Source organism: Sciurus carolinensis, chromosome 3 (assembly GCF_902686445.1).
Source record: "Sciurus carolinensis chromosome 3, mSciCar1.2, whole genome shotgun sequence".
NCBI lineage: Eukaryota > Metazoa > Chordata > Mammalia > Rodentia > Sciuridae > Sciurus > Sciurus carolinensis.
Genome location: NC_062215.1, coordinates 92,072,877 through 92,091,919, shown reverse-complemented (window position 1 = coordinate 92,091,919; position 19,043 = coordinate 92,072,877).

Here is a 19,043-nt window from a genome sequence, read left to right as displayed (position 1 = left end):
TATTTCAGTTGTTTTGTAAATGTGTTTCATTAGTTTTCATAAATGTGATATTCCCCCAACATTAACAAAGCTCACTGTTTTCATATTATATAATTCAGAATGGGGGTAGGGGAAGAGATACACTGCTCACTTTTTTTATCTATCACTTTAGTTCACATACACAAAAACTACACAAAAGCATATGGGTCTCCTAATTTACAGTGCTGTCCATGTTTTGGCAGAGGGAGCCAGTTTGTCTCAGCTTTATTCTCTATTCATGTTCATTGAACAACAGCAGAGTTCTACATCAAAATAGACCATAAACATGTTTCTTCAAATGTAAAACAAAAGTAATTATATTCTGCACAGTAAGGAAAAAAAGATTAATGAGTTGGTGCCCATGAAGTATTCATATAAAATGCTCTAGAAAAAAAAAAAAAGGAAACTTAAATACACATTTTCATGATCCCTTAAAAGAAAATCAGGGAGGTTTCCAAGGAAGGGTTTTTTGTTGTTGTTCTAATCTATATATTTGTTGGATGATATGCTATTACCCTTCCACATTCTGTTTAGTACCTTTCTTCAGACTTTCTTGTATATCCTGTTTTATCTTTCTTATGATCTCTTTGTGCTCCAATGAACAAGTCAAAATATTTCTCTATTGCCATTAGTAAACAATTTATTTATTTCTAATTTACATTTGATGTTTTATAGATCAAAGGACCTTGCTTTGTACTTCAAGCTTTGAAATGTTCTATCTCTGATTATAAAGTATAATAAATAATAATAATTCTCAAGACACACGAATTTTTGACATTCATTTATTTAAAATTAACCAAGCAAATAACAGCACTAAAACTATGCACATTTTTGTAACTATTTTTTGTAACTATTTACTATTGAATACATGTGCTCTATTTATCTTTGTAAAAAAATCTTTGGCTATGTCAGAAAGACACTATTTTTGATATGATAATCAAAAGCACTCCCATAACATTGTGTCAGAAAGCACATTATTTTATTCTGGAAACATTCACTACATTCTGTGAATGATTCTTCAGAATATCTTAAAAACATATTCAAAAATAGTTTTGCAAGTGTTTTATAAGCAACACAGGTTAGTTGTGTTGTGCTTGTGTGTGTTTGTACATGCTTGAGTGCTACACAAGGACAATTTGTATAGACTTTCAAAATCTTCCTTCCCTGCAGGTTATCAGTTCTAAGGAACCAAATCCTATTTTTGTTGCCAATTTATTAAAACAGCCATACCTGTTGCCTAGGGTACCATTATTCCTTCAGACAGCCACAGTAGGGGAAGAAATTTCTTTTCTTTTCTTACCTAATTAAAAGAAAACAAATGAGCTATAATAGAAATCAAAAAGTCACTGTAGGATATTTCCTTGGGCTATCAGCTTTCCCAGATGGTCATTAATACCCAGATTATAGCACATAGTAATTTTCATTACTCCTTGCTATGTACTACATCTTGAAAACAAGCTTATTAAATATTTGGAAACTGTCTAATATCATTGGAAAAAAGAATATTATTCAGTAATGACTCTTCACTGGCTTAAAGATTGATTAGTTAGACTTGAAGAATACCTGGGACAAAAAGCAAACAAACAAAAAATACAAGAAAAGAAGGATCATTATATAAGAGCACAGGCAAACTTTTGAGGGTTCAGGGAGAAATATCAGTGGAGTCATTCAGTTGAATGTGAACTGATTGCATTCAGTGAAACTTCAATTGCTTTGTGGTTTTGGAGACAAGGGAAAGAGGATACATACCTTGTCCTTAAAATCTGTGGACAAGTGGATAATTTGTACCTCTGTACAATCCAATTAAGTGGGGGAGTTTAGGAGACAATTGTGTAGCTAGAATTGTATGCAGAAGCTTTTATTCAGTCATGTAAATGCCAAATAAGTGAAGAACAAATGTCCATATAATAGTTTTGCAAAATCACCTGCATGGATAGTACTATTAATGATTAAGAAACTGATGATTAGAAAGTTTGAAAATACTACTTACTTTAAAAGTTAATTAAAATGTACATGCAGCAATTGCTTAAATAAAAATAGAGTAGATGGGAAATCTACCAGCAAACCAGGATAATATCTTCAAAACTATGATTCTTTATATTTATTTATGTAGTGGTATATGTGGCTGTCTGAAGAATTCAGTGGCATTCATGATACCCAAATTGCTCAGCCATTACCTATTAGCACTTGGACACCATTCCCCACTATTGTGATTCTTAAATGCCCTCAATATTTCACAGGCTGAATTCAGAAATGCAATTAGTAAGCTGAATAGCATATCAACATTTGATAATTGCACCTAAAATATACAGCAGATTATGCAGTGCTATTTCTTTATTCACTTCCCCCAAATTTCCATTCTTTTTGGCATGTTTTCTTTTCCTTCTTTATGCAAAAGTGATGGTGCTGAATGCTAACAAACGGATGCTTGGTAAAATCCCAAGCAGTTATTTTCAAGTAATTAGTTCAGGCTTTTGTGTTTCTGACATTCTGCAAACATTTTGTTTGGATTCCTGATTTATCTTTCCTTAATAAATAAACTACTGACCTTTAATAGGTACTTGTCCTAGGGAATACAGGCAACAGGACAGATTTGTTTTCTCTGAATGAGCTAGTAGCAAGTTCTGGCAGTATTGTAGGCTTGAACATTTGCTGTGGGTAGCCTTGAAAATTAGCCATTTGGCCAGAGATAACGAATGTTGGCTCTGCTAGGCATGATTCACATCTTTCCTTTTACCCAACCAACACTGATATTTCTGGTGGGTAGAGGAGATGGGAAATTTACCAGCAATCCAGGTGTCTTGGACCATGGAACCCTTTGTTTCTCTCGGGTGTGTTCTAACTAATTGTGGCCCAGAGCTGTGACTGCTTTACTATTTCGGGTCTCATTGGCTGATGCACACACAACTCTTTCCACATCTACTGCTTATAAAAAGACACATTGTAGTCCTTACAATAACCTGTAGTACTCTTTCCCCTGTTGGGATTCGAAGGATAATCCCAAGAAAGAGCACAGATAGACCTAGAAAGCAGCAGTAGATATTCCTTTATTGACCTTTCAGTGCACTCAAAATCCATTAATGATAGACAACTTTGAGAAAACATACCATTTTGGATGTACAGGATGTTTATTCAAAGCAAAAGGAAGAAGATAGATATCTAAGTATATGAGAATCATTAGCTTTAGAATGATAAATAATAAAACTGGTCTTTTTTGTTAATTATTCTTCATTTTATTATTTTTAATTATTTTTTAATTTTTAATTAATTAATTAATTTAGTTGCAGAAGGACACATTGTCTTTATTTGTTTATTTTTGTGTAGTATTGAGGATTGAACCCAGTGCCTCACATGTAATAGGTAAGTGCTCTACCACTGAGCTACACAATCCCAGCACTTAACCCAAGTATCTCAGAGATTTAAAAATCTAGATTTTTGCCTTATTATTAAATAGGCACATTTAAATCTGTTATGTTTCTGATTTTTACAGTTTTTATTATCTCTAGATCAGTGCCGCAGAACATCTTTAACCTTCGAACTTTTTATTCATAATAAATTCATTCAATACATTATTCTAAATACTTCTTACATGTCAGGCACTATACTAAGCTTTGGAATACAGATATGAAGAAGACACGGTTCTTGCTTTAAATAAGTTCTGTAAAATGAGGGTCTAGTGGGCTCATGAGTAGTTAAAGTGGCTACAATGATTCATGTATATTTAAAATGTCAAAGGGAACCAGTGGCCTGGGAAGATCAGGTGAAAGGAGTGTGCACTAATGATAAGAATAAGAGGAAACATAAAAAACATTCCATTTGGAGGTTGGAACCTGTCATCTAAATAGGGAGATGATGTAAATCATGGAGATGATTTGCAATATATTAAAATAAATGACAGCAAGGGTTTGAGATTAAGAATCTCTAGGAAGCAATTTAAAAATGGTCAAAGTAGCTGAGCAGGTATTTATCTAAAAAAGACATAAAATGGTCAAGAAATATATGAAAAAAAATGATCAAAATCACTAATTACCAGGAATATGAAAATTAAAACCTCTGTGAGATATCACCTCACACCTGTTCAGATGGTTGTAATAGAAAGGATAGGAGATAAATACTGGCAAAAATGTAGAGCAACTAGTACACTGTTGGTGGAAAAACAGATGAATACAGCCATTAAAAAAAGGTTCTTGAGGAAATTAATAATTGAACTACTATATGATTCAGTTGTCCCTCTTCTGGCAATACACCTCATGTATACTGAGGTGTGTTCCACCTCATAACGATGTCTGTACCTACAGGTTTATTGCAACACTATTCACAATGATCAAGATATTGGAAATAACCTAAGTGTCCACTGATAGGCAAATGGATAATATGCATACAGTGAAATTATTTAAACCTTAAAAAAGGAGGTGATGCTGTCATTTACCCCAAAAAGGATGCAGCTGAAAGACATTATGATCAATGAAATATGCAGAAAAACAGACAGAAAAACACAGCACAGTCTCAGACATTTGTAGAATCTAAAAAATAAAAAGAAAAAGAAAAATAGGAAGGAAGGAAGAGAGGAACTTAAAATTTAAAGAGAAGAGAATAAAATAGTGATTGCCAAGGACAGGAGCAGGGGGAGTAGAAAATGAAGAGATGTAGATAAAAGGACATTAAATAGCAGATAAGTAGGATGAACAAGAATATATATGTAAGTACAGTATAAGAACAGTAATCAACAAAATTATAATTAATAAAATTATATTGTGTTATGGATTTTTGTTAAATAAGTAGATTCTAGCAGCTCTTGTCACAAAAATTAGGTGAGATAATACATTTTTTAATGGGCTGCACTCTAATAACCATTTTTACTACCTATGTGTATCACATAATATCATATTATTAACTTCAAATATACATGATATAGTTTACTGAAAAGAAGGAAAGAATACAACAAAACAAAAACTATCAGAATTAAAGAAAGCAAAACAACAACAGAAGAGGTCCTTCAGTTGCAATTTTGTCCTTGTCAAATGCTACACAAGCTGTTCCTTTTTCTCATTTTTGTTTGCTCATCAGTAAAATAAAGAAAGTAATTTTACCATCTTCACAAGTTTCTCAAGAATGAAATGAAATAATAAAGTTCTTCAAATAGTGCCTGATAAAATAAACTCTACAACCCCCAAATCCAACCACCCATTTTCTCAAGGAGGTCTTTGGATTACCATTAACTCCAGAAGAAAGCTTTTTCAAGTTGGGGGAATAAAATAAATAGAGATAAATCTGTGGTATATAAATCTCAAAGTTGCCATCCAATGTTGAAATGAAGAATGTAAGTGAGCACTACTCAACTTTTCCTTCCACTCCAGAAGGTAAAGTAGCTATAAGCTTTGAAGACAGATTTCAGTTACGTCATAACCTAAGTGGTTTAAGTATGTGCAGAGAAATACCAGGGGCACTTACAGAATAGATTCCTTTCCTTGAGGCTTAAACTTTGGGGAATTTGAAAGGGTAAAGCAGCGTGTCATCAAAAGTGTGCATGGTGAATGGTATGACTCTACATTGTACACAACCATACAATCAAAAAGTTGTACCCCATTTGCATATAGTGAATCAAAGTGCAAAATGCAGTCTGTAAAAAACAAAAACAAAAATAACAAAAAAAAAAAAAGAAAAACTGTGCATAGTCCTGACAATCGAATGCCACATGAAAGTTAGGAAAAGAGTAAACATTCATTAGTAGGTTCTGCCTTCTCAAAGACTAGGAATATAACCATTCCCAGAAAAAAGACATCATGTTTAAGGGAGAACACAGAGGCAGAGAGGAGACGGAGGGAATGAGGGGAGGGAGGGAGAGAGAGAGAGAGAGAGAGAGAGAGATGCAGAGTCAAAAATACCAGAAATTTGGATTGGAATATTATTTGGTGATTCAGGGGTCATTCATCAGAAGGCTGTGAAGTAGATAATTGCCTGCAGAGACCAGAAGAATATATAACTCCTCTCCATGGACCACCAATCAATGGAAAGTCATAAATATCAACAGGTGTTCCAAATCACCTCTTATGGATTTGTTTACTTCCAGCTGATATTCTGAAGCCATATCCATATTTAGTTGACCAATGTGGATCTAAAGTAGGTGGAGAACAAGAAGTAGAAGCAACCCTCTCCACCAACAAAAGCAAGGTGACAGGAATTTTGCAAGTCGTCCCTCTCATCCTCACATAATCTCACAAATATTAGACTTAATTTGTAGAAGAAGGAATACAAAACATATAAATATGTAAATAAATAAATAAACTTTAAGGGTTATAATCCTTTATGTGACTGAAATGTAATTCTGAATTGACTAAGACAACACTAAGTTGGACTGAGTTTATGTTAATGTGAGTTATTGATTCTGATTCAGAAAGGGGTAGTTAAGAATTAAAAAAAATAAAATTGAGTTAAAAGAAAATAAAGTTAACATTTTTCATGATGGCATTTATGACTGTGAATGTCTGCACCCTCTACATAATAAGGGGTTTGAACTTCTTCCTGAGGACAATTAGATGCTGTTGAAAGATACTAAACTGAAAGGTGGCATGATCAGATTTTTATTTTAGTAAAAAATCACTTAGGGAGAAAATTAATTGAATTGGAGTGGGAGGAAAAGCAGCAGGGCATAGATAAGGAGACCAGTTAGAAGAATATTGTTGAAATTCAGGCAAGAAGAATTAAGTTCCCTAAATAATGCAGTCAAGTAGATGAACCTGAGAGATATTAAGTAGAAAGAATTTAAAGAATCTAATAATGGTTATACATGAGGTGGTGCTAGAGAAAATGAAAGGAAAATTTCTCTTTCTTTCCTTCCTTCCTCTCTCCCTCCCTTCCTTCCTCTCTCCCTCCCTTCCTTCCTCTCTCCCTCCCTCCCTTCCTCTCTCCCTCCCTCCCTTCCTCTCTCCCTCCCTCCCTTCCTCTCTCCCTCCCTCCCTTCTTTCTTTCTTCCTTCCTTCCTTCCTTCCTTCCTTTCTCTCTCTCTCTCTCTCTCTCTCTCTCTCTCTCTCTCTCTCTCTCTCTCTCTCTTCTTTCTTTCTTTCTTTCTTTCTTTCTTTCTTTCTTTCTTTCTTTCTTTCTTTCTTTCTTTCTTTCTTTCTTTCTTTCTTTCTTTCTCTATTGTGTGTCAGCAAATGTTAGGTTCCGGGAAAATAGGAATGAGCAAACATTATTAATGTAACAATCACATGAGCATGTATGCAATTATAGTTCTCTTAGGTAGACTTTAAGGATTCATTATGTGATAAATGTTTTAACCCAAACAGAAATTTGAATGAAGGTTGCCTGAGAGAGAGAGACACTGAACTTAAAGTTGAAGACTAGAGAAGGTTTAACTTAGTTATTGGGAAGGAAGCATCTACCTGACATTTCTAAGGTTTTTCATTATGACCATCAGCAAGACATTCATCTTACCTAATGAATAGGTACCTCTTCAGAGGTGTGCACATGTACACACACACACACACACACACACACACACACACTTATGCAAGGAAAGAGAGAGAGTAAAAAGCTTTGAATAACAAATTTATTTTACTTACATGTATCCTGTGATGCTATGTTCATCTATTTCATTATTTTAATGTTGCAGATAGAACTTTAAATTGATTTTAGGATCCACTTGGGAGTTTTGATCTGCAGTTTACAGAAAATTGACTTCCTTGCTGATAATATTTGTTAAATGCCTACCATACTGAATATTTATGACTATCATAATAACCCCACCCGGTATATAACCTCATCAGTCCCTTTTTCAAAATGGGTAAACTAAGGTCACTTAACTAATGTTTACACAGTAAAGAAATGGCAGGGTTTGCTTCATGAACAAGGCAGAGCATACATGCTCATTGCTACCTGACTGTCCAGATGGACCAGAATGTACCCTAATAAAGAGAATAAACCTGGAAATAAAAATAAATGTAATTCCTTTCACATGTAAATCTTATCTTTCCATATGTCTAAAAGTAGACCACAGCATAGCAAATCTGACCAACATGAAATTCTACTGACTATATCAATACTGGTGAAACATTTTCAAAGAAAAAAAAAAAAGGAAGAAAATAAAATAAAATGATTTGCTTTGCCAAATTAGGAGTTGGTGTAGAAATTCTTAAATTTTCTAATATGCTTTCTATCATTATGTAAAATGGTAGGAAAAATAGCCTCTTGTACATTTTTAATTGTAATGTTACATATATCACAACTCAGAACAAAAGCACACAACCACAAACACATCATACAAAGATGTGTATTCTTATTATTATTGATGAATTAGGGTATTATCCATCCTTTTCTAATTTTTTAAAATGCTGACTAGGACCCTATTAATTTGATGCTGACCTGCTTGCATGTGTCTTCCAAAGCAGGAATGTGCCACCTTTTCTGTCATTTCCTTGGGGCATAGCTGTGTGTTCAGAAATTCTCTATTAAAAATTCAATTATCTTCTGTGAGTAGTGACACTTTAATCCATTATCAGTTTTTGACAACTTAATGGGAACTAGATTATCAGATTCAACTCAAAGTAACAAACATTTTTTTTTAAATCAGCTCTAAGATTCTTTTCAAGGTTCAAATAACTAATTATCTAAGAAAGTTGATTGCAAGAGCAGTAAAAGAATAGTACACAGGTAGATAACTTGATAAAGAGAAATGAAAAAATATAGTACGGCCCAAATGACCTAAGACTAGTTGTTGAGGAGTCACTAGGATGAGGTGTTGGATATTCTGAGGATTGTGGAATCCTAGGGAATTTAAAGGAAGGATAGTGGTTTAAAAACAGAAAAAGTTGGTATCAGAAGCAATGGCATTCTAGGAGAAATGAGTCCACACAACTGTTGAGGACTAGTTTCTAAAACCATTTTCAATAAAGGAATGGGTGCTTCTTGGGGTGAAATGGATCCAGAATACTTTGTGATTTTAGATAGTAAGGAGGTATCAAAAACAAACAAACAAAGAACCCTAAACAAGCAAACAAAAACTCAAACAAAATAACCAACAATGCTAGCCTAAGTATGTAAAAGGGAGACAAGAGTCAAAAGAAAGTTTCAATGGCCAAACAATTCAAGTAACAAAATAGACAATGTACCATTGGAATATAACCCAAAGTATAAAATAAATATCTACAATGATGTAAACACTTGAAAAATAAATATGTGGTGGTGAGGAGAGAATAGACAAAATCTAAGTGCAGAAGAAGTCCAAATAATGTGTATAGATACTATGCCCTGAAGAAGATGGAACATAAATCCCCACCCTTTAACTTCCTTCCAAGAAGCAGTTTGGAAAGGGGAGAGGAAAGAGTAACTGTACAATAGAGGAATTTGACAAACAGTATTTCAGTCAGAAGGATAAAAAAAAAAAAAAAAAAAAGGAGCCTTAGGTATGGCATGAGCCCTTGATAGAATGTGATAATGAGAACAGAGCTTTATATCTGTGGTCTTCCTCCCCAAAACTCCAAACTCAGTCTAATTATAAGAAAAAAAATCACAAAGATTAAGAATATTCTGCAAAATGCCTGTCTCTTATAAACTGCCAACATTATTAAAAACAAGACTGAAGAATTGCCACAGTCAAGAGGAAATGAAGAAAACATGATGACTTAATGTACTATATATCCTAGATGATAGACTGGAACAGAAAAAGGACACTAGGCAAGAACTAAGGAAATACAATAAAGACTTTGGTTCATAATAATGCATCAATATCTGTTCATATAGTTACAGCAAGTAAATGATACATAAGATGTGAAAATAAGTTGGTGTTAGATACACAGCAACTTTCTGAATTATCTGCACAATTTTTCTGCAAATCTAAAACTACTTTAAAATGTAAAATATGGTTTTTGAAAAGCTGGTTTCACAAATGGTAAAAATCTGGTATCACAATCTCTAACAAAGCAAGTTCTCTTACCTTGTATTTTGGCTTCCAGCTGGCTTGTTCTGTGTTCAAAAGTAGATTTCCTAATTCTACTTGAGAGCTAAGTTGCCAAATTAATTCAAGTTTAAAGAGCTGGCAGCAAAACCATTAGCAGTGGAGGTGAGTGACTGAAATGGTGCATTTTCAACATCATCAAAGCCCTCTGGCACACAACGCCTTATATAAAACAAATAAAGTGTTATGAGACAGTAAATTGAATATGATGTAATGCCAAATGATCAATTCAATGTGCCTTGTCAACAGAAAAATAGCAACTCCCTGCAGAAAATCATCCAAGTAATTGCTATGTAAGACACAGATACTGTTCTCCTTGGAGCAGTTGCTGATAGCTCAGGAGAAGGGGTGAGGGCAGGTGGTGAGAATGTCACTGCCTCTTTTTAACCATTGTTTCTTATTCCCGGTAGTCCCCCCTGTTTGTTTATTGTCACTAGTTGGTCTCTGTGGAAAGTATTAAACAGATTTGTGAGGCTACTCAGCCCAGCCAAAGTTGAATAGTTTCCCGATTGTTAATATTCCACACCAATATTCCTACTGTGATAGGCTACTTTCATTTCATCTTTCTGCCCAACTTCTTTTTACCCCTTTTATAAAAAAAAGAAAAACTACTAAAAGCTAAGAGTTTCCAATATGTCCATTACTATGCAAAGGCTTTATGTGCAATAATTAAACTACTCCAAGCAGATTTACCACTCGGGTACCTGATTACCAGTAAGAATACTGAGGCTTAGAAAGTCTAAGTAACTTGCTAAAGGACAGAGATCTGCAAATAGCTGAGCTTGGATTTGAATCCAGGAAAGCCGACTTCAGAGTCTGTGCATTTTCCAATGTGTCAGCTAACCTGCCCTATATATCCCGCACAGGGAAGGTAGTCAGTCATTGGTATAGTGTCTGCTTCCCCCACTCAACTGAAAGTTATTTAAGGAAATAGATTACATTGTTTTTGGCTTTGTATCTCTTATAGTCTCTGGAAACAATAAACACATTTTATAATTGTTTGTTAAATAAAACACACACACGTGCATTTAAAATATATATGCATGCGTGTGTATGTGTATGTGTGTCACTGATTTTAAAGATGTATTACACATTTAAAACTGTATTAGCCTAAAGAAAAGAATGGAGTCTCTTTAATGTTTTCATGCCTTTTCCTTGTTCTTTATTGTTCTTGACATAAAAGGGTAAAGTTACCAAGAAACTTTGCAAGATGAGTTGTTTATAGAAGGAAATAGTCAAGGACAGGTACTCCTTCCAGTTACATAAAATCAGGTCTTGAAAAAGACATTTCTTTGAGAAAAGGTTTTCAGAAAGATAGCTCTATACTGCATTATTTGCATAGGTAGCAGGGCAGTGTGATTACCTGGAGTAGAAAATCCTCTCCTGAAGTGGCCCAGGGCTTCTGTGAGAGGCAGAACTTGATTAGTTGTGACACTGAGCACTAAGGAAAAATGCCCTGTCTACCTGAAACTGGTAAACATCCACATGTTCACATGTTCTGGGACTTGCTAATCGTTTGCAGTGTGCTTTAATAACTCTCTTAAGGAGGAAGATTACATGTCTTTGGAGACATAAAGATGCCAAAGGACCAATGAAGCAGATGCTTTGGCATCTTCAAATAGGAGCAGAAACCTTGCTCCAAGACATTTCTATCAGTTGATGCATTTTGCAAAATCATGAACTGAGAGGAACATTTCTGAAACTTTTAGGCATTCCTTGGCATTAAGAAGAAGGATCTTTGTTAAATGACTCAGGCAGTAGTTCCTGTGAGATAATAACTACGAAGATGTCAGAACTGGGAAATCAAGCAAGTTGGAAGCAATAGCAATTAAGTGATATTTTGTTGTTGTCATTGTTCTTGCCACAGAATCCATGTTAGAAGGTAAGAAGTAAGAGTAAGGGATAAGAAGTGGAAGAGGAAGAAGAGTAGGAAGGCAGTTAGGAAGAAGGAGAGAAGGAGAAAGAAGAGGATGAGGAAAACAAAGTAGGAAAGTGTATTTCTGAGGTCTGTGTAGCAAATTACTAAAAACTGGGAATTTTAAAACAAATTAAATGTATCAGCTCACAGTTTTGGAAGAAGTCTGAAGCCAACATATTAGCAGTCATTCTCCCTCTGAAACCTGTAAGACAAAATCCCTTATTGTCTCTTTTAGTTTTTGCTATTTGAAATACTTTGTATTCCTTGGGTTATATTTCTCCCATCTCTGCCTCCATTGCCATGGGGTGTCCTCTCTGTCTCCTCACATCATCTTGCCTCTGCATATCTTTGTGTCAACATTTTCTTCTTCCTATAAGGGCACGTATATTGGTATAGGGTCCCACCCTACTCTAGTATAAGCTCATTCTAACTGCATCTGCAATGATACTATTTCCAAATAAGATTACATTTTGAGTAACAGGGTTAAGAATTTCAAAATATCAGTTTGACATAACGGGACCCATGACAGAAGGTTTGGCAATTAAAATCAATTTCAAATGTGGTCTGGAAAGATAAAATTTCTCATTGAAAACCATAGCATCTTTTGAAAAGTTATTTAGTATATTGGAAACTTTTGGACATATGTGTACTTTTACTGATTTCAAGGAGAAAACCAATCATTAACCCTGGAAAGTTCTGTGCTTGGGCACAGTATGGGTAACATGTGGCTGTATGAAGAAAAGTGGTAGGACTTGATACTTAATTTTGTCCATACAAAATGCTAACCTTGGAATTCGAACTTCATAAATGCAAGATCAGGGTGAAGCAGTAAGTGGAGATCACTGATATATGGACAGTCTAGATGCTAAATAATGGCAAGGAGTCTTGTCTTCTGTTGTTCTACACTGTACCCAGCTCCCACAGAAGAACCTGGCATAAAGTCTCCTCTTAATTTCTGTTGTATGAATGAATGGATGCATTGATGGGAAGAGCTATGGATAGGTAGTCAGAATATCAGTGACTACTAAACTAGAGATGCTGTTTTCAAACTCTATTTTTACCCCATAAAACTTGTGATGTCAGTCATGTATTGTCATTGTGAGACACCCTGTTTTCATGTATAATAGCATAATGGTAAGATGTATGTTTTATTAATATTTAATGTTATAAGTTCAGGGCAGCATACAGTCTACACACTGTAGGGGAATACACAGAGAAAATGATACAAAATCTTGACCTTGAAGAATTGTTGATGCTTAATAGTCTAGATTACCAAGATGGAGCATCTTAAATGATTAAAATAAAGATTACATCTCAAAGCACTGATTATAAAAAATTGCCCTAGGATTTCAAAGAAACAGGACATATGTAGAGACATTCAGCTACTCATTTTCCCATCTCAGATACATACATTTCTTTTATAACTAAGTACACATCAAAATAACCTCTATTTTAATGTCTTGATATAACTAAAAGTCTCTCTTTTAGTATTGTTTTAAACTATTATTCCCACTAATTTCTGTTCTGATCATTCAGTCTTCATTTTTTATTAGCTGGTAGTGTCAGTACTATGAGATACCATTTATTTGAAGTCTCTTGATAGCAAGAAGACAAATAATATCCAAGAAATTCCAAATACTGAGATTGCCAAGATTGACAGAGATTGACCCAAGGAGCCAGAATATGCCAAGAATGCAGCTTCAGAAAGAGCACAAGAAAAGGGGCTGCAGTGGGACCTGCTTTTACAAAGAATGGGAATCATAAGAAACCTGTCCCTGGAGAGTCTTCCTGGGAGGGTACTGAAAATCAGAGAATGTAAGGAGCCTCTGGAGCAATAGGCTTCTCATCTCTTGGTGTTCTATTTAACTGATTTTACTGCAAATTTGTTACCCAATTTCTCTTCCCTCTGTCTTTTTTGTTTCTTCATGGTATTTAACTATCATCTGCCTTTTTCACTTTCTAATCACTGACCTTTCCTTCTTCGTTGTACGTTTTATTCTGAACATTTTTTATTTCTGCCTATTCTTGACTACAGGCTGTGAAAGTTTCTCAGCTTTCTCGATGGCTTTATTTTCTTTATATTTCTAGACTATGTTCCTAAGAAGAGTTTCCAGAAGGGTCTAAGGCCATGACAAGCAGTGTGAGTGGCTTTTCTCGTCAGGCCTGTTGGCACCTCCAAAGGCAACTTCGAGGCCTATATCACCACACTGTGGACAGCACCAGGAGCCTCAGGGAAAGGCCTTTGGACTTACGAGAGGCACATGCTGATTGTAAATCAAGATCTGCTGCCACACCTATGCCAAGTCACTATTCTTCCTTGGACCATGGTTTCCTTCTCTACAAAATAAGGGAAATGAACACATCTAATCCATAAAAAGAGGTAATATAGGTGAAAATTATGAAAAAGTTTATTAAACTCCTGCATGTTTATAAACTATTTCTACTACTCTTCTTTCCCTCTGTGAGAGTCAAAATCATTGAAATAAAGTGATTTTTAAAAAAATGAAATCAGGGTTGTTATGAAAGTCTTTTACCTCCTTGGTTAGATTATCACTATATATGTATATATATTAGGTTATTTTGAATGAAGTAGTTTTCATGATTTCTTCTCCAGCAAATTCATTACTAGAGTATAGAAAAATTATTGATTTTTGTATGCTAATCTTGTATTCTGCTACTTTATTTAATTTTTTTTATCAGATCTAGAAGTAATTTGTTGAAGATTTTTGGGTCTTCTGTGTACAGGATCATGTCATCGACAAATTGACACCTAGCATTCTTTTCCTATTTGTAGGACTTTAATGATTTTTCTGGTTAGAGTTTCAAGGACTGTATTGAATAGAAGAGGTGAGAGTGGACATCCTTGTCTTGTTGCTGATTACAGAGGAAATGCTTTCAGTTTTTCCACATTGAGTATGATGTTGACTTTTAAGACGTTCAGGTAAGTTCCTTCTACCCACAGTTTCTTCAGCGTGTTTAACATAAACAGATGCTAGATTTTGGCAGTCTTTTTCTGCATCTGTTTAGATGATCATTGATATTTGACCCCACTTCAATTTATATGAATTACATGTATTAATTTGAGTTTTTTGTACCAACCATGCACCTCTAGGATGAAACCCACTTGATCATGCTTTACTATCTTTTAAAATGTGGTTTGCAAACACTTTATTAAGGATTTTTGCATGTATTAGGGATATTGGTCTGAATTGTTCTTTCCTTGATATGTCTTCATCTGGTTTTGCTGTCAGGATGATACTGGCTTCACAGAGTGAATTTGGCAGTGTTCCCTAGTTTTCTATTTTATGGAATATTTTGAGGACGATTGGAGTTTTAAAAGTTCTTATTTAAAGGTCTGATAGAATTTGGATGAGAATCTAGCTGCATTTCTTTGTTGGTAGACTTTATGTTACTCCTTCAATCTATGTATTATTGGTCCGTTAAGGTTTTCTATATCATTGTGCTTTAATTTGATCATATTTGTCTAGAATTTTTTTAATATCTTCTAGATTTTCCATGTTTTTGGAATATACTGTTTCAAAATAGTTCCTAATGAACCACTGGATTTCAGAAATGTCTCTGGTGCTATCTCATTTTTATCCCTAATTTTGTTGTTTGGGTTATCTCTCTTCCTTTTGGTTAATTTGTCTAAGGGTTTATCAATCTTATCTTTTCAAGGAACCAACTGTTTGTTACATTAATTTTTTAAATGTGTGTTTATCTTATTTTTCTTTATTTTTAATATTTTCTATTTCATTGATTATGGCACTTAATTATTTTCTGTCTTCTATTGGTTTTGAAAATAAGTTGTTCCTGCTTTTATAGAGGCTTGAGATATAACATTACATTATTTACTTGGTATATTTATTTTTTTTAATGTAGCCACTTAATGCTATAAACTCTCTTCTTAGAACTATCATCATAGTGTCCCATAGATTTTGTTATGTTTTATCACTATTTTCATCTGATTCTAAATTTTTAAAATTTCTCCTTATTTTCTTCTATGATCTGTTCCTCATTCAATAATAGCAATACTGGAGGCATTGCACGTGATACCTGATCTCAGATTAAACCACAGAACTATAATAATGAAAACAATACAGTATTACATTAAAAAAGACATGAAGATCAGTGAAATAGAATAGAGGACAGAGATTCAAATACACATAGGTAACAGGCATCTGATCCTTAATAAAGTTGCCAAAAAATGTATGTTGGAGAAAAGAAACTTTTTAATAAATGATACAGGGAAAAGTGGATAATCATTTGTAGAAGAATGCAACTAGGTCCCTATCACCCATCCTTCACAAAAATCAACTCAAAATGGATCACATACCTAGGAATTAGACCAGACAGACTGCAACTTGCAAAATAAAACATAAGATCAACACTCTAAGATAGTACAGGAAGAAACATCCTTATTATATAGAACTCATAGAACTCAAAAAGAATCAAAGAGTGGAATGGCATGAAATGGAAAAGCTTCTGAACAGCACAGGAAACAAGAGTATGAAGAAAGAGCCTACAGAATGAAGAAAAGTTTTGCCAGCTACTCTTCTGATAAGAGATTCATATTGAGAATACATAAAGAATTCACACTTAACCAGGAAGAAGAAAATAACTCAATCAACAAATGGACAAATGATCTAAATAGACATTTCTTGAAAGAACAAATACAAATGGCCAACAAATGTATGAAATAATGTTCATCTTCCTTAACAATCAGGGAAATGAAAGTCAAAACTACACTCAAATTTTATCTCACTCACTTCAGTTAGAATGGCAATCATCAAAAATATAAATTTTTAGCAAGGATTTGAAGTAAAAGATACACTTATAATTGTTGTGGCACTGAAAATTAGTATAACCATGGGAAGCAGTATGGAGATTCCTTAAAGACTAAGAACAGATCCCAACTATCCCTCTCTTTGGTATTTGTCCAAAAGAACAAAAATCAGCATACTGGGTGGAAACATGCATAACCAATGTATATAGCAACACAATTCATAGTAATCAGGTTATGGAACAAGCTTAGGTGTCTGTCAACAGATGAATGAGTAAAGAAAATGTGATACGTGCACAGTTTAGAGTTTTATTCAGCCATAAGGAAGATTGAAATTTTGTCATTTGCTGATAAATGGATGGAACTGGAGAACATCACATTAAGTGCAACAAGTCAGTCTCAGAAAGTCAAGTGTCGAATATTTTTGATCATCTGTGGAAGCTAGAAAGAAAAAAGAAAAAGTGAAAACAAAAGCTCTCACAAAAATAGGAAGGAGACCAGTAGAGATAGGGAGGGAATTTTGGAGGGAGATAGTAAGGGCATGGGGAAGTATTAGGGAATAATACCTACTAAATTATGTTTTATCCATGTATGAATATATGAATCCTGCCTATATACAATTATAATACACTAATTAAAACAATAATAATGGAAGGGAGATCAGTTAAGTAGAGCAAGAATATTCAGGAGGAGGTGGGAGAAAGGGAAGACACTGGAGAATTATTTTGATGAAATTATGTGCATATACAAATACAGTATAATGAATCCCACTATTATGTATAATTATAATGCACCAATAGAAACATCAAATCAGGGATAGAGGAAGAAATTTATGTTTCTTAGAATATAATTCTAAATTTTCAAATATCTGTAAAATTTTCTTAGTGTACTTTATGCAAAAATTCTGTGTTACATGTTAAGTTGAAGACAGTATCCTGACAGTTTATTATTAACTGGACTGCATTTGAAATGGGAGTGGAGAAACTATAAATCAATAGTGAAATCAGTATTCCTTGATACCCTCCTGCAATCAGTTGTCCTTTTTCTCCACTTAGTAGGCAATGGGCCATTTGTAGAACTGCCAAACCTAAGTCCCCCATGCTGCAATTTGAGCCCATTTCCTATTATTTTATCCACTATGGAAAAGAACAACAGCTGGACACATCCATTTGCATAATAACCTCTTTTGCTCAGAGATTGTTGGAAGGTCAGGTCTGTATTCTTGCTAACCCATCTCAGGCAGAAACTCTCTCAATTTCCTTTTGCTTCTTTCTGAGTAATAAAGCTTTTTTTTTTCTTTTTTGGACAAAGTAGTACTGCCTTTAAAATTTTTGAGTGCCTGACTATATAAGACTCCTTTTCCAATTCTTTCACATTTTCTTAGTTGGAGAAGATGTTTTAAAACAACAACAACAAAAAAAAAAAAATGCCCTTCTTTTATGAATAAATCATCTGGCTAGTTTTCTGGAGTGGTTTAGCTTTTCCTTTTTTTTTTCCTCAGGTACTGCTGAGACTTTTGTAGCATATCAAATTCAGCTGTGATTAAATCCTTGGCTAGAAGGTAAATTTGGGGATTAATTTTGTCCTGATTATACTGTGAGAAATTTTATAATATCAGTGACAAATAATGTACATAAACTTTCAGTTTTATACAATGTTTTCTTGTATGGATAAGCTTAAGGGAAGCAATGAAGGAAATTTATTTTAATGTAATACAGATGAGATCCAACTCAGGATGGAATCCTTTCTCACTTCTTATGGTTCCTCTAGATTCTTAATTTGTGGATTACATATAGAGAGCTACACTAGACAAAATGAACAGATTTTACTTTCCATAACTTTATTATAGTGTTAAACTTAGAATTGATGAAAGCTTATGATTTATTTCAAGTTATAAAAGTATATACATTTGTAATTTCAAAATAGTTCTGTAAAAGAGTTATTTTAAGGAGATGAAACTACATAGAAATAACACGTATTTGTATAGATTTTGAAAATAATCAGATCTGATGGAAGAAGGTGATCCCATGATTTAAAACAAACAAATTCAATTGAACAGACTTCACTTTTGGCTTTTATAAAGTATTAGGAGAGATCCAAGATGGTGGACTAGCGGGAGAGTGTGTTCCTTTTCGCTCAGTAACTCGGGTTTCAAGCAGAGGATACCTGTTTCTTGGCGAGGCAGTTTTTGCTGCTTATCAATCCCCTGCTGTTTACCCCATTTGTCTACTGAGATCACCTGCAGTCTGCCAGCATATCCACTACTTTTTGAGTGCAGATTGCTCAGTGTCAGGCACCTACTATCCGCCATTTGCCTGCCTCTTGCCTGTCTATACCTGCCTTTTACATACCCATCACCCACTGCCTAGATT